Source organism: Lichenostomus cassidix, chromosome 6 (assembly GCF_008360975.1).
Source record: "Lichenostomus cassidix isolate B80296 chromosome 6, HeHo_3.0, whole genome shotgun sequence".
Classification (NCBI taxonomy): Eukaryota; Metazoa; Chordata; class Aves; order Passeriformes; family Meliphagidae; genus Lichenostomus; species Lichenostomus cassidix.
Window position 1 is genome coordinate 24,133,586 of NC_139487.1, and position 16,967 is coordinate 24,150,552.

A 16,967-nucleotide genomic window follows, 5' to 3' on the forward strand; every position below is an offset into this window, starting at 1 on the left:
GCACAGGAATCTTACCATTCTAGAGTTCAAAACTGTGGGGTTTTGACCTGGTAGGCAGGCTTGCCAAGAGAATGTGTTCCTTTGCATTTCAGTAAACTGTGGCTTTGGTTTTTGTTTTTGCAGTAACTTAAAACTATTTTTCTTTACATTGTGGCTGAGATATTGCTGCTTACTAGAGAGCCTCCAATGCTGATATTTTAAAGGAATGGAAAAGTTTAGCCACACACATAGATGTTATTAAAATCTTGGCATTTTGCTAAGTATTCTTTTAGGCAAATTCATAATCACCATTTTTCCTCTGTGAATCGCCATATGCTTCAGTGGTCAGTGGGCAGGATTTACCAGCAGCATAGCAGGTCTGTGAAAGCCCAGGCATTTAGAGTGCTGAATGTCGTAACAACAAACTATTAGCACTTTGCTGCTCCCAGCAAGAATAGCTTACTAATTCTGTTTAGTAAAACATGGTGATATTTTAGTGCCACTAATCAGGTCTGGAGACTTTCAGAAAGAACAGTTATGGTTGTCATTATGGTATCATTTCTGCCGCCCCATGGCAAAGGCTTTAGGCGTGGAAGCTGTTTTAGGAAACCAATATATGTGGTGTTGCTAATGCTAGTGTTTCGTGTATCTACTGAATAATTTCTTTTGTTTGCTGTTTTGCTCAGTTTTTGTTGTTCAGACCAGACAAAACAGCTCTTTCTATGAAAAGGAAATGAAAGAACATAACTAGGGTAAGATGTAAACCACAGAGCTTCTGACATAAACAGGAGGCAAATGGCCTTGTAGCACTTATGCACAAATTAGTAGGTTGTAGTAAATTGTAGCTGAGAGCATAATTTTGGCCAGGATTGTCATCAGATACCTCTGGTACCTACCAAGGGGAAAGGTAATGGCTAAAGTATTCAAGCAATGTGCCAGATTGCATTTGCACAAACCTGGTAGGAAGTCTCAAAAATTCAGCTTTCCTAGGTGTCCCTCAAAAAGCAATGTGAGAATGTTTTGAGGTGGAGTGAGTTAATGCTGAGGTATTGGTATGTCCCACCCTAGTTTCTCTAGAGCAATGCCATGAAGCCAGCTATGAATATGCATGCAAGAAGACAGTACATATTTTTTCTTTGTGAGGAATGAATAGATAGTCTCTTGTCCAAAGGAAGGAAGGATGGTGTCTTGAGTTAGTGATAAGGTAACAAATGTACAGTCAGGTTCAAAACCTCCTAATTAGTGCAAAGTAAGGTTACAAAGGGCCTAATTAGTAGCTAGATTAACTGTGTTCAAGGAACATAGATGAAGTGTTGTGGCAAGTGCACTCTGCAAGGCGATGGGAAAGAGGAGAGTACTTGGCTGAACCATCCTTCTTGCCTTATCTTTTGCCATGTGTGGTATTCTCTGAAAGATCCATGTGAAATGGTACCGTGTATGACATGGAGTTGCAAAGAAATACACAGATATCTCAAGCCTCAATTAATTTGTATTGAGAATCTGCGTCTGAAGAGCAAAATCCAGGCTTTGTAGGGCTCTCATATAAGGAAGTCTTGGATTGATCATGTTTCACATATTCCAGTTTAAACTGTGGGAGCGAGGGATGTCAAAAACGTACGAAAACCACCCAATTTACTTTTTCTTCTCCCTGCTGTGCATTATGGTGCTCACAGGTAAGAGGAGGAAGTGCTAGTTTTAGGAAAAAGTGTCAGTGTTCATGATACTGCTGAATCACATACAGGTAAAGTACACACAATATGCATAGCTCAGACCTTGCTAACTGGGTTGCTGTTTTCTGGGATACAATTTTCACCCAAAACATGTTTAGATTTTGTTGAATTACAGTTATAGTTCTGACAAAGACTAAGCTTATTTATAGGTAATGTGTTTTGTAGTGAAAATGTTCATCAGTATTGGAGACAAAACAAATTACTCTATAAGTACTCTGAGTTATACTTTTTGTTAGACATTTCAGTTAAATTTACTGATATTAAAGATTCTGATATTTTCAGATAAACATATATTCTTATGTGTGTTTTTGAGGCTGGATTGCAGAAGCAAAAAAGAGCATGCATATACACATGCCTCCTTCATAAACCTACAGACAAATCTAACTCACCAAGAGTCAAACCCAGCTCTTCCTGACTCAGCTTCAATACTCAATTTGGAAACTTGTATAAGTAGATGTTGATAAAAAAAATCAAAGTGTTGTCTGGCATTATTATGAATTTCCAGAGGAGTAGGTAGCACACAGCACAGTTCAAGTGCTTGCTTCTAATATTCACACGCTATTAAATGTCATTTAGAACACCAACTAAATTAGGCTTGCCTTGGAGAATTAAGGATGTTGAACATTTTTCCAGGGATTCAGGACTTCCATGGATGGAATTCCCTGAAGCAATGGCCACTTGGGGTGTTTCGCCTCTGTAGACTTAGCACACTAAGTTCCTCTCTTGTAGAGTTTGCTGTATGATACGTGGGTAAGTAGAAGTTCTTGCCCTACAGATTCAGTTAGGCTCTATTTCCCTGCTAGTCCTTTTTCTTTGGTCTAATCTGTACTATTAGCATGTCCTGGAAAAGACCTTCTCCTCTGAGTAAGCTGCCAGCTGGCCAGTAGCTGACACATAGGCAATAGCTGCCACTGGGGAAAATCAGGGTGAAATTAGTCATTTAGAATTCTTTGGCACAATGAAGTTGTGAACCCCTGGTGAATGGTAGTATGTATAGACACAGAAGCATTATTCTACCAGTGAAGTGTCAAAGAGCCAGTGTACCAATGCAGACTTAAAGGAAAGTCAGACATCTGAAAATAAATTGTGTTAAGGAGAGCTAGTGAAACCCCCGTAGTGAAAAGGAAAGTACATAAATGAGGTAAGCATGCCAAATATTGAAATATTATGGCACTGGTATGGCATGGGACCTTTCTTACATATTCTTTTCAGGTTCCTGAATTTGGTTTAAAAGGAGCTTGATGGACCAGAAAAAAAATGTTTCACTTTTAGTCCTTTCATCCTGAGCATGTTCCCAAGAGACACTGTTGAATATCAGGTTCCCAAAAAAAATGCTAATGTAATGACATCCCAACACATTGTAACAGAAATTTCATAATGCAATGGGAGTTAGTCATCTTATGCTGTGATGTATCTGGATTACTCACTTCCTTATTTTGAAGAAGATGTATGTTACAGAATCAATGCCTTGAGCCATGCTTGTTGATCATGTTGTTTTTAATGCTCATGTTACTTCTCAGATGTGCTTTCTGCTTTGGGAGAAGAAACAAATATGTAGAATGATACTGTTTTCACAGTATATGTAACCGACAGACCTATCAGAAGGTATTTTACAGCTTTTCAGAATACTCTGTGTGTTAAATCCAGATATATCTATAATGATGATCTCTATACTCTCCAAATATCTGTAACTGGTGTTTCTGCATAGTTATGGTTAAAAGAAGTCCACAGAAGAATCCAATTTCAGCTTCTACAAGAAAGTGATCTGCGGTGATACAGAATACCAGCTTGTTTCAGATGCATGACTACCTCAAATTATTCTTGTTTATCATTAGGCTAATAAGGAGTCCATAAAAACTCCTGAAAAAGCCAGGTGGAAATAGTATTGTGAACGTTCTGAAGTAAGCTAGTGAGGGAGAAACTGTGGAGCTGTGGTGAAGATCTGTGTTGAATTGCAGGCATTTTCTGAAGAAGTTTCTTCCTTCTTCTTTATCTGATGAGATTAAGAAATTTAAGATGTCATCTGAGTCATCTGTAGGGAAGAGAACCCTAAGGGTGTTCAGACCTTAGGGGGGGATTTGATTGGTTGTTTTTTTGTTTTTGGTTTGGTTTTTTGTTATTGTTGTTTTGTTGTTGTTGTGGTGGTTTTGGGGATTTTTTTTGTTTTTGTTTTTTTTTTTGTTCTGTTTCATTTAAAATTAGACTACACTGAGGTCATGTGGATAAAGAAGTATTTCTCCATTTATGTTTGACTGGGCGAGATAAGATAAAACCTACATATAGTTGAGACTGCAGCTAGCTGCATATCATCCATCTGCCTTGGATCCTGTGCTGCAGAGATTTACGCAAGGGCCACACGCAAGAGGAATCCAACCAGTGCTGACAGCAGGTCACCTGCTGCCCTGGCCTGCAGGACACTGAGAGAGAAGTCCCGGTGAATGGATGATGGAGATCAGATGTCAGCTTCTCACAGATCACAGGCAGAGAAACTGGAGCTGCCTGCACATATTTCAGCTCATCAATTGTGACTGAAATATCAGGTGTTTTGCACAGGAACAACAAAATTATGTGCAAATGATGGTGGCATTTTAATTTCTTTTGTACCAAAACACTGGCATATCTTTTCACACAAAAACCTAATTTAATGTTCCAGGTAAAATCTGAAGGGGATTTTCTACCATAAGAAAATGAATACTTGAGGGAAAAGCTGCCAATAAAATAATAGGGGAAACCTGGGTTATATGTTATAAGTAATATTTCTTGACCAGTCAGATAATGTTAACATGATTACTCTGTGTTTTATGCACACAGATTCTTCTGTATGGGGAAGAACTAGAAAGCACAATGCTCTGAAAGATCATCCTCATCTGTCTCTGTCCCCTTTATGCTTGCACAACAAAAGTGTAAGAGTGTGTTAGGAATAAATGGCAGTAATGTACTGATGGGAATACTTTCAAAGTGGACAACACAGCCTGGATGAAGCCCAACACTTAAGGCTATGAAGCCTGTGATTAATCCTTAGATTCTCGTATGTAACACTGTATGCACTTTAAAGTCTAGGAAGCTAGTTTGAAAGTGATGGTAGCTTTTATGCAATAAAGATTTATCAAGAGGTGTGTATTTGCAGGTAGGGAATTGACAAGCACCAGGATGTACTGAGGTTTGAATAATTTCCAGGCATTTGAGGAGAGCTGCTAAGAAAGCCTTTCTCCCTGATGCACTTCCTGTGAAGTTTTGGGAACACAGGAACAAAGCTGGGCCAAAAAAAGTAGCTTTATCCTTTTCGTTTTGCTGGGGATCTTCTTCCAGAGTCTGTGAGCTGCTTTTATTCCCTACCACCCCCCCTTTTTTTTTTTTTTTTTTCCTTTCTTTTCCTCTGAGAAGTGCAATTTGGTTTTCAGTGTTTGTTTCTTCCTCTAAGGAGAGAATAGTTTTGGATAAGAAGTGTCCCTTTGTCTCTGATTTCTGTGTGACACTGGTTCACTGCTTAGATATGCAATTTGTCAAAGACTTTCTAGCAATTTGTGTTCATCTGCAGATATACTGTTAGCTACAAACCTCCTTTGCTTTTTACTATTGCCATTTCTAATGCTGACAGTTTGTCTTCAGAAGGTAAATAGGGTTTTTTTAAAGAAAATGAAATGATTGGCCTGACCAATATTTGATACTTGATGGCTGTATTTTTACACATACTATGTAGTTATTACTATGCTAGCTCTGGTATTCATTACCCTTTTGAATCCCAGGCTACTATTCATAGCAAAGGCAAGAATCTGTACAAGAAAACCTGGACTTGATTAATATCCTTAATTACACTGCACTGGACCAAAGGGTAATATTTCTTACTGCCTCCTGTTAATAATCAGCTTTGTCTCAAAGCACTTGGATCAATAACCTATATTTTTTTTCCTTGGGAGCTGTGCTTATTGTATTAGTAGGAAAGTATTCAGACAAAGAAGCCTGCAAATGTTAACTAAAATTCTTCAGAAATTTGTTATTGATTTTCTAAAAGATTTTCAAATTGGAGACATTCGACTAGCTCAGCAGTTGGGTTTCTTCAACAGCATATTTCTTAGAGGATATCAGCCAGCTCTGTAGAGTGCTGGGACATTAAGCTGGGTAGTATTTTACAGGGGCATATGTCCATCTCTTGACTGCCTGCTAGGGCACAAACTAGTTCCCTCTTCGTGCTAGAGCAGCTCTTTGCTAAAATAATTGTGGTCTCTCTGGAACACACATATATTACTTTAGGTACAGCATTGTGTCAACAGCTTTCTAGGCTGGGGCAGTGGGATCTTAGCCTGTGTGCTGTACCCACATACAGACATGATTTAAATCAGTTGTCCTTTGGCTTCAACTGTAAATTCCAGGTTAGCTGTGTGGTTGTCAGCACTCTTCTCCATACACTTTGTGATGGTTTGCACTGCCACTGGCTCACTGCGCTGGGGCTCCTCCTGTTGCTGTTCATCTTCTGAGTTTTGTCGTTAGAGCCTCTACACCCATGGCTGAGTGATTCATCAATATGATGTGTCCATAATTTCTTTGGCAGCCTCACAGGGCCAAGGTGACAGAGAGAGAGGATAGAGATTCTGCAGGTTTCCATTCATCCCCATAACTTCGAGTACTGTGCTGTGAACCTGTGTATATGCAAGCTTGAAACTGTCCCAACACAGAATTGTTTAACTATACCCTCAAGCTATACCTATAACCCTGACCTAACTGCAGCCATGATATCTTAGTGTTTTAAGAGTGATCCTCAGGAGGATGGTGGCAGACACTTTTCAGTGAAGACTAGCAACATGACAAGGGGCAACGGGCATGAACAGAAACATGGGAAATTCTATCTGAATATAAGGAGATCCTTTTTTACTTTGAGGGTGACTGGAACGGGCTGCCCAGAGAGGCTTTAAAGTGTCCTTTTCTGGAGATATTAAAAATCTGCCTGGATGTGATCCTGTGCAACCTGCTCTATCTAGGTGATCCTCCTTTAGCAGGGGCCTTGGACTCGAAGACCTCCGGAGTTTCTCTCCAACCCAACCATCCTGTGATTCTGTGATAATACTGACAACTGACAGTCTGCTCTTTGCTCCCTGCAGTGTTAAATCATAAAGGCAAAACCTTGCACTGCTGTTAGTTTTGTGGAGAGTGGGAGGAAGAGAAATCCCTGAAGTGAAAGTGATAGGATGTGGATAACAGATTTTAATTGCTGCTTTCTCAGACTGTCTGTAGTCTGGCTAAAACAGATTTTCCTGCTGATTCGCATGAAAGAAGACAATGTTTTAAATATTTATGTGTATGTGAAGGCATCATAAAGTGCCCAGATGGACCTCTTCAACTACTCTTCTGATAATGTGTGTTGTGTTTTTTCTAATTGGCAGCCACTGGGTTCCCGTCCAGCACACGATCCCTCCTGACCATTGCTGTTCCCTAGGCAGTGTGAATGCCTGATGTCCTCCCTGCAGGCAGCTGAATGTTCAGGTATGTCACTAACATAAAACTAGAATGAATACATATTTTTCCCTCTTTTTGTTTTGTTCAGTCTTTGGTTGATGAACTATTTCACTTGAGCCAGGCGGAAGTACTTTATTTTTAAACTATAAAGATACCCAGCAACTCAGTTTTTCAAGTTCATTGAAGCAAAATGAATCATCAAAATGTTTGAAGTTTATATAAGTTTTACATCTAGGGGTTCTTTTAAGGTTTTTCAACTAGAAAATATAGACTTAAATTTTTTTTTTGTGTTAACTTGGATCCACTACCATGTTTGTCAGCCCTGGACTGTTTTGTGTAAACGCATTATCCATACTTCCTCCTCTCAGATTGTCCAGCTCTAACCATGTGATTTCAGCAAGACAGCCATCTGAAGGCTTTTTGATATAAAGACATTTTTTAAACATTCAAAGGGTTAACAGACAGGACAAGAGAGAGGCTATTTCTGTATCCAAGACTTCAGTGGCAATGATTTACTGTGAACAGAAGAGCATATCTCAGAAGTAATCTTTTTATCTGTCTCCCTCTGCAGAAAAATTTATGATGATGTAAGGATATCTATAATGGCACAATTTACATGGCACCTTTTGGCTGATGAGAAGTAGCAGTCTCAAAACTACTAAAGGGGTTAGGAGTTTTCACCTTGTTTCCAAAAATAACATACTCATAGAATTGTTGACAATTTTTTCTGGTATAATCATTTCACCAAATCATTTATTACATGTATGTCATAACCCAAATTAATAATGCAAATAGAAGCTTTATCAATCAGCTGGTTAAATTTGCATGCTCTTTTGATGTAGCTTTTTTGGTCTTTGGAGTAAATTTGACAGCTTCATGTGTTGCTGTTTAACACAGCTTGAAGATGTGCTACATGATTCAGTGCTGTTTGGTATGACTGGCAAAACCAAGGGCAAAAAAACAGAAGCATAATTTCAAAAGTATCAATGGTACATTGAGACTTAAATAGTACTGATATTTCACTCAGACTTTAGGTTCTAAATGCCCAGGTTTCCTTAATCAGTGGTACTTGAACTTCCAGGACACTTGAATGCTCAGTATCATTTCCCTCCTTTGTTCTGAATTCAGGTATTTTAGATGTGAGAACTTAAGTCCTGATCCCATGCAGAGTTAGTATGGTTGAGAGTGCTTGAAATGTAAATTTTTTTGGAAAAATTGATACTTGCCTTCAGATACTGTTGGAGAGGTTTCTGAGGTATCAACAGGGAAATTCTTCTGAAAATAAATGGGGGCACTTTGGAGTTTTTGGTGGCCTGGTATTAGGACACTTGTGAGGCAGTGGGAGTCCTCAGTTCAATCAGATGCTCTTCCTCGAGGCAAGCAGCCCAGCACAGCTTTCCTACTCTTGTGGGGTAAGATTTTCATCACAAAACACTTGATTTGGTGTCTGTTTCTGTGACAGATTGTTTTTGTTCTCTTTTTCTTGTTTGCGAGTGGGGGGGCATGAAAAAATGTCCTTGGTTTTTTATAGTAGTGGGGTAGGGGGTTTTTTTGTTTTATTTATTTATTTATTAATCCATAAATACCAGCTTTTTTCCCTGCTATTCTCCTCCTAGTATGAAGGAATACAATGGGTTCCCAGTAAAAGGCCTGTTGCACTTTAAGGGTAAAGAGACAAAAGATTCAGCCATGTCCATTCAACCCCTCCAGAGAAAAGCCAAACTCTTTTATTTCCAAGGTTTCATAAAAACGCCTATAATGTCTTTATACTTTTGTATTCCAACATCACTTTTTCATTGAGTTTGCATTGCTGTGACTCCACTAATGCCATTGAACAATTTTGTGCGTGTCCTCAGGTGATGCATCCTTCAGAAAGGCAGTGGTAAAGATCAGTTATTATATCCTCTGTGACCTTTTGGTTTATCATTTCAAATGACCTGCAGTAGACACTGCCTAAGGTATGCAGTTGCTTTGTGGCACAATGGTTCTAAGTGTCAGTATCTGTTCTCATTCTGCACATATTTGGCATGTTGTTTGTTAGCTTAGATGGAGATGGGGAAGTCTGATGAGTACTTCAAGGGGATTTGATTTTAGGTGATGCTAGCTAATGAAATAAATTGGATGGTGTTAATTGCTATGTTAACTGCATATAATCACTTCTAAGGTGACTGTAGACCATACCAAGAATACTATAGCAAAAATCACACAGATTAATGAAAAATGAATGGGACGAGCACAGCAGTGATGGGACCAGAACTGGCTTCATGATGCAGCAACCCAAAACCACGCCACTTTTTCTGCCCTGAACAACTATTATGACAGGTGGAGCCCGAAGTCATGGAATAAATTAACTCAGTGGACTCTCACAGGTATAGTGCATAGCCTCAGGGAATGATACCTATATATATGTGTGTGTGTGTGTATATCAAAGGACCGAGAAGAGTGATGGTGGTTAACTGGGATGTATTGCAAAATGTGAGATCTAGGCATGGCATAAATGGTATGGAATAAGGGGCGGATACTGTCCTGGTTTTGGCTGGGATAGGATTAATTTTCTTCCTCGTAGCTGGTACAGGGCTGTGTTTTGAATTAACTGTGAGGATAACGTTGATAACACACTATTTTAGTAGTGGCTTAGCAGTGTTTACGCTTAAGTCAAGGACTTTCCAGTTTCCACTGCTCTGCTAGTGAGGAGATGTACAGGAAGCTGGGAGGGAGCACAGCCAGAGCAGCTGTCTTGAACAGCTCAAAGGGATATTCCACACCACAGAGTGGCATGCCCAGGATGCAAACTGGGGGAGTTGGCCTGGAGGTGTCAATCAGTACTCAGGGAAGGACTGGGCTTTTGTCAGCTGGTGATGACCAATTTTATTCTGCGTCACTTGTCTTTCCTGGGGTTTATTTCTCTCTGTCTCTCCTTTTCATAACATTTATTATTATTATTATTACTAAATTTTACTTTATTTCAATTGTTCAACTATTCTTAGCTCATGGGTTTTACCTTTTTCCAGTTCTACTCCCCATTCCCCTGGGTGGGAAAGGGGGGTTGACTGAGTGGCTATATGGTGCTTATTTGCCAACTGAGGTTAAACCACAACAATGACTTAAAATGTGGAAATATTTACACTGGGTATTTTGGGTCTACCTAATTGGTAATTAGCTAAAATCCTTTCATAATCATGAATGAGACTTGTATGCTTTTTTGGTAGGGAAAATGCTGCAAACTTTAAAATGCTTTGGGGTTTTAATTTCTTTGCAGAAAACCCCTCAGAGTAGGTGAAAAGACTGTGTAATGCTCAGGGAAAGTCATTAAAGTTTTCAATTTAAATTGATTGCAAGGAAATGATATGCCAGAGGAAAAAACAATAGATGAAAAGAAGTGTCCTGGATGGCAAGAGAAGATGAATGCTCTGTGTTTTCCCCACCTCAGATTGTCTATGACAAAGTATGATTGTCTAATATCTCAAGATGAGGAGGCTAATACAAGGCCATAAATCACAGTGAACAGCTTTTCAAATAATAAAGCAGTCTGCCTTCTTGCTAATAGACCCTAAGTTAGGACCCTGAAATGCTGAAAAGAAGGCTAGCACTCGCATCCCTGGGGGTGACAATGACTTTTGCATAGCCTGTATTCACACATTTTCTGGGGAGACAGCTGAGAACTCAACATACTGCAAATACAGAACATTTGTAGCCTGCTTGTTACTTACATGTAAAGATTAATAAGAAAATTATGGAAGATATGATGTCTGTGTATGGTTAAGCTAACATGCATTATTTAAACTCCCATAACCTATGTAAGTATGGAACTGGGAATATTGAGTGTTGTATGGTTAGATTTCCATGCTTGCACAGAAAATCTTAAAGCTGAGGCTGATGCTCATGCATGAGACATCATTATTGTATCTCTTTCTCTTCTGATTCTTCTTTTGCCCAGGTTTACTGACTCAGAAAATGTGCTTTTTCATATGAGAGGCATGTATGATGTAAGACCACATATAAGCTCTAACAAAATATTCATTTAAGTCTTTCTTCCCATATTTAAATATTGAAAAAATCCAGACTGAGAACAGTAGATCAAAAAGTGTGAGATAAATATATTCATAATCTATGAGCATTTTGAATTGCATAACTAGGAACAAGATTAAGATGTCTTAGTCTCTCTAAAAGATTTACCTCAATGGTGGAAGAAAATTAATAGCCTTGTTTTAAGGAAAATCGAAAACCTCATGTGATGACAATGTGCGAGGGTTTATGCACAGCCAACACACTAATAGTTTCACTAATGGAAATACAGAAGAGGTCCAAATATCAGATATTTGTTTTGCAATTAATTTTTTGTTGTTATTGTTGATTTTCATATAAACATCAAGTTAATAGGAAACATCTTTGCTTTCTTTCAATTAAAATAGAGAATTGAGAAACAAAATGTTTCCTTCTGATACAAGTTTAGTTGTATGCCTTTGCACTAGAACTTGGAGTTTGTGAAAAACTTGCAACATATGAGATTAATTTCTTTCAAACAGATTCAAAATACTGAAATGTAGCAAACATTGTTTGCTTGGGTTTTTTTAGCCATTATATTTCTGAAGTTAAGAATTTGGTCTTGAGTTCAATAAAAATATTATCGTTCTCCAAAAATCAATTAAAAATACTAGATGTTCACAGCTAAATAATACGAAGCAGAGGAGACAATTTACATAAATCTGAAATTTCAGTACATGTTCACTTCAAGATTGAAAAGATGAACTATATTAATATAAACAAAACTAAAATGAAACTGAAAGTGTCTTGGTAGATGTTGAACTTTACAGCAGTATTGTCAGTTAAGATATGAAACGTATGAAATCGATCACTTGATGAACTGAAAGATGTTTGACTCATAGTATTTATCTTAGCAACTAACTACATTTCATTAATGTTAACTGGAGCAATTTGATGGACTACTCAGTGGGACAAGGGAACCACTTGACTCTCTTTTGAGCCCTGATCCTACATAACTGCTCTGCTTTTAGTACTTTTGCTGTGTCTAAAACAGATGGAATTTTTCAACCAGATTTGAGCTCTGAGATGAAAAAGGACAGTACTGAGAATTATTATTACTGAAAGATGCTAAGATATTACAAGAATAGAGGAGCCTTTTTGTACCTCCTCAGGTCTTCTCACACCATCTTATTTCCTCTTGAGGACTTACTCATTTTTTTCTACATATCTCTCTTAAAGAAAACAAAATCAAACCAACTTATTAATAGCTCTTAAATAAAACAAAAACCACTTATTATAATTATGATAATTTAAATAAAAAAGAACACTGGGTTTTGGCAGAGAAGGGAGGTGAGAACTTAAGGGAACAGAGCTCTGAAGTTGTATTTCCTTTGCACAGATTCTAAAACGTGACAAAAAGGAAATGGGAGCATAAGGTTTTAACTTGCTCTTGATTATCTTTTGTTATAGAATTAAAACATAAATTTTGTCATTATGTAGCTTTTCTGGTGCTTCAAAAACAATTTTTTATTCACTTTTCAACCTTATAATAGTGTCAGACTTTGGTGCCTTTTTCAATATAAATCTGGAACAGTCTCACATGAAGTGAAAGTACATTCAAAATAAGAAGTTAATGCTCAAACTAGTTCAAATAATTAAATGAATAAATTGAGCTAAAATGTCTGTTTCCCAGAGAAAGTAGCCTTAAGCTTTATAACTGTCTTATAAACCAGAAAATCCCTATTGATTGTCTTGATCGATGGTGATCCTGAATTTTTTAAGAGGAATTTCCATGTGCAGTTCAGCATCAAAGGGAAAACTCTCTTTGTATGACATTTAAGTATCTCTGTCTTATCCTTGTCCTACAAGACAGAATCCTTTTCTTGTAAGTGCTACACAAAGGGATTAAGACAAAATGTCATTGATTCACTGCAGGTTAATCCCCCAACAAAGGAAGATTTATTTAGGTACAGTTGCTTCTTTAATGTTATTCTTTCTGTTGGTTTGCCTTAAGTTTTAAAAAGACTCCCTGGTAGAGAAGTCCCTGTCTATCTTAAATGCAGGTTGTTCTGTAAACTTGGTCCTCTTACAAGTAACACACCAGGCTGCAGACATTCTTTCTGGAACAAGTCCTGTGCAGTACATGGACCAAAATACTCTCAATATTAACGGGCTAAATATAAGCTAAAATAGTGTGGACATCAAATTCACATCTTTGAACCACATTTGGTTTAGTACATCGAGTGAATCCAATTTCAAACTATCAAATTCACTTCCAAATTTTAGATATTTTACTGAATCATAGCATTTGAGTTTATAAAAACTGGAAGAAGTTTCAAACTACAGGGGGGTAATTTAGAACGGAGTTTTCTGTAAATCATCAGCAGAGATTATCTGTGTGACAATTATGTGTGAAAAATAACTGGTTTCAGGTATTTCCCAGTATAAAATGCATTTAAATCCATTTTTGTCAGTGGCTAGCAGATGAAATCACTATTTTAGACACTGTGAGAATGCAATACCTATAAGATTTATTTAGGGTAGGAGAACAGGAGGACCAGCTATCTTTCACAAAAGCAGCTTCACTGTGAGTGCATGTGTAAAATAAATATTGCTGGGACAAAAAATTACTTTGTATTCTAATCATGTTCATATTTCCTGTTGTCAGTTGTACAAAAGCAGTGCATCAAACATCCAAATGAGTTGAGATGTGTTTTGCTGATTACTGGAGCAGATGGTACATCTCAATTAGGGAAAAATATTTTCTGTTGGCTTATTATACTTTTAAATTAAATTCAGTTGGAGTGGAAGATCAAACATAACCAAACAAAGGACTTTTTCTGGTTCTTTTATCATCAGGCTGGGTATTGCACAAAATAGTAATGTATTACTATTAAGTAGTAACATGAATGGCAAACAAAGCTGCTTGTTCTAGATAATTCTTTCCCGCCAAAATATCAGTATGACGATGTAACAAAATAGGTTAGGAGATGGAACCCAGCAAGTGAAATTAATTTCGTTTGATTTGCTCAGAAGTTACTTGGGATGTGAAGAGATGATGGAAAATAAATCAATCGTGCAGGAGAAGCAGCAGGTTGCAGGTGACAGTATCTACTACTGCCTTGTGCGAAGGGCAGGTGGCTGTGGAAGGAATTATCTGATTGTGAGCATTACAAGATGTGATTTATTCTACCTCTAATTTTTAGGAAAGTACCTGTTGTTATAGTAAAACTTCTTAGGTCATTTACCAGATATGTCAGGCACACTATCATGAAAAGAACAGTAACAAAATATAAAAATGTTACCTTCTCATTTTTGCTTATTTTGCAAAAGAAATAGCAAAAGGGCCACAAAACCAAATTGAGCATGTATACTTCATTCTGTTTCATTTGATCCAAAGCTGCTGTCATGAGTGATACAGTTTTCCCTAAATTGCATTAAAAACTTTAGGTATAACAATGCAAAGTGAAGTAGTTTTTCATTGTAAACTACTGTCTGGCTGAGCAAACAGAATACTAGGAATTCACTTGACCAAGTCTGTCAGGAAAGTAGTTTGAGGATATAATGTTAACTGCTACAATTAACACTGATTATACATCAATGACTTGGATAGCCTTAGAATTATAAGGAAAGGGATTAAATTGTCTTTGATTTCACAGATCCTATTGAAGAAGTAGAAACACAAAAATGTTTGTTACTAATGCTGTGATGTTTACTCAGAGAAACACATACTTTTGTGACAATCCTTTCATTTGAAAGAGATCCCTAATTAGTAAAATTGTATCACTACTGGTTCCATTTTTCTGCTTGGAAGGCTGTTCTGTTGATTATAGCCTTGTATTCTGAATAGCTGTTGTATTCTGAACAAAAAAGCAAAGGAGTTGGAGGGATTCTGAAGGAAATGGGTCACATTTATTTCTGATGCAACCAACCTCTTTGTCAATGGATAATGAATTATATAAAGAATGAGTTTTGCCTTACATTGAAAGAGAAGCTGACCTTATTTCAAAAAACCACAAATGGGCAAAAGTGGTTTTCTTAGTCATTTTCTACCTGAATGCTAAGTGTTTATTATGATAATTCATTTATCATTCTAAATATTTAATTCTAAGGTAGTCCTTGATGGTTTATACTTCCTGTTGCTATCAGGTCAAAGCTTTTCTGGCAGGTTCATTTGAAACAGGCAGTTCTGCTTTTGTCTAAACTATTTTCACTGTCTTCTGTTTTACAGGAGATTTTTTGTAACAGAGTGTTTTCAACTATTAGGAATATTGCGTAGAATAATTATAAACAATTATTGATCTCAGCTAAGCTTGAGAACATAACACAGCTTCCTACAAAGGCTTAAGGTCAACCATGGAAATGACAGATTGTTCTCTGTCTTTTGTCCTTGGCTGTGAAAAACAGTAGTTTTAAAGACTTCAGATATTTGCAACTTTAATTATGTTTTATTTGTTCAAAATTATTAAATACTAGAGTATGGTTGAAACTGAGAACATGGAATATTTTTCTTTAGTTCATTCACCTGAAATTCCTTTGAAGTGCTTTTCAGAATAGCAAACTATTGCACTGTACTTGATTTAGTAAAAATGCTTGAATTGTATCTGCAAGAGCTTTGAAGTTGTGAGAACTGACTTTGGGGACACTGGTTGTAGTCATGGAAAATGGACTGTTATTCAGAAGGTTTACTGCAAAATGGGGGTATTTTGATGATGGTTAAAGGCTTTACTCAGTATACAGTTCTTTGCCAACCTCTGTGCATTAGTTGGTGGGCAGAAAACACAAGGTTCACACTGTGTAACTGACCAGCCTAGCACTCAATATTGGGAAAGATTCTTGGCACTTCAAGTAGAAAAGTCACTGCTTGAATGAGCTGGTGAAACTAAATTGTTTCTGTGCTAGAGCTAAACTTTCTGGGTCAAGTTCAAAGAATGTTGGTATATCTAAATGACTTGCTTGTTTCTTGGAAAAAGAGAACACAGCTTTTCACAGTTGCCTTACTTTCACTATTTAGACAGACAGTCCTGGTCACCTGGACTGCTGTTTTCTTTGTTTAGCATTAAGGGTGATGAATGTTGACTACAATGAAAGTAAATGAATTTTTGTCATAGGGTTTAAAATAATTAGAAGGTAAAATGTAGTGAGATTTTGCTTCTGTAGAAATGCTTGAATTGACAAGCACATATAAGTTCTGGAAAAAGGTTATGAAAGTCAGTACTGGTTAGGACAGCAGCCAGAGCTTTTTCTCTCAACCATTTTCTTTGACAATTTAGGACAGTATCAGTGGATTTTTTTTTTAAATCTTCTTCCTATCTTTTCTGGGGAGATGAGGGGTGCTACTTTGTCATATTGTACTTAAAGGAAACATAAAGAATGCAAAAATCTAAAATGTTAAATTAGAAGGCTTTGTTAATTTGCTCAAACTATGTATTCCTATGTATAAGTAATAGTTATCTACTATGTAAGAAGGATCAGAAAAGTTCAGTAGAGCCTGATGTTAGCTGTAGTTGATTCATGTTTAGTATTATTTTTAATTTTATCAGGTGCAATTTTGCTCTTGCTTATTTTACTTAAAACTTTCCTTATATTTAAAGTACTTTCTTTCATTTTGCTCAGCTGCTCCCAGTTTAAATGATGTCAGCTAAGCCAGAGAACCTGAATGTCTGTCCTTTATGATGTCCTGTATTTTGGCTTGATTAGTGGTGTTGCTTACACTGTCAATTATTTGTAGATACTGCTGGTGCTCTGCTCTTTGATCCTTTCAGCCTTTCATTCTGCCATGTCTGGTGAATAATGATGATGGGGGGAGCAAGGTCTGCTTTG

General features: G+C 37.2%; 1 protein-coding gene across 1 annotated transcript in view; it reads left to right on the forward strand.

Moving 5' to 3' along the window:
* Window positions 1-16,967, forward strand: part of RET (ret proto-oncogene) — a 184,776-nt gene that overhangs the window by 26,132 nt on the left and 141,677 nt on the right. The window contains exon 3 of the mRNA XM_085064050.1: window positions 7,088-7,187. The gene's annotated coding sequence lies outside the window, so the exon portion shown is untranslated. The remainder of the gene's footprint in view (window positions 1-7,087; window positions 7,188-16,967) is intronic.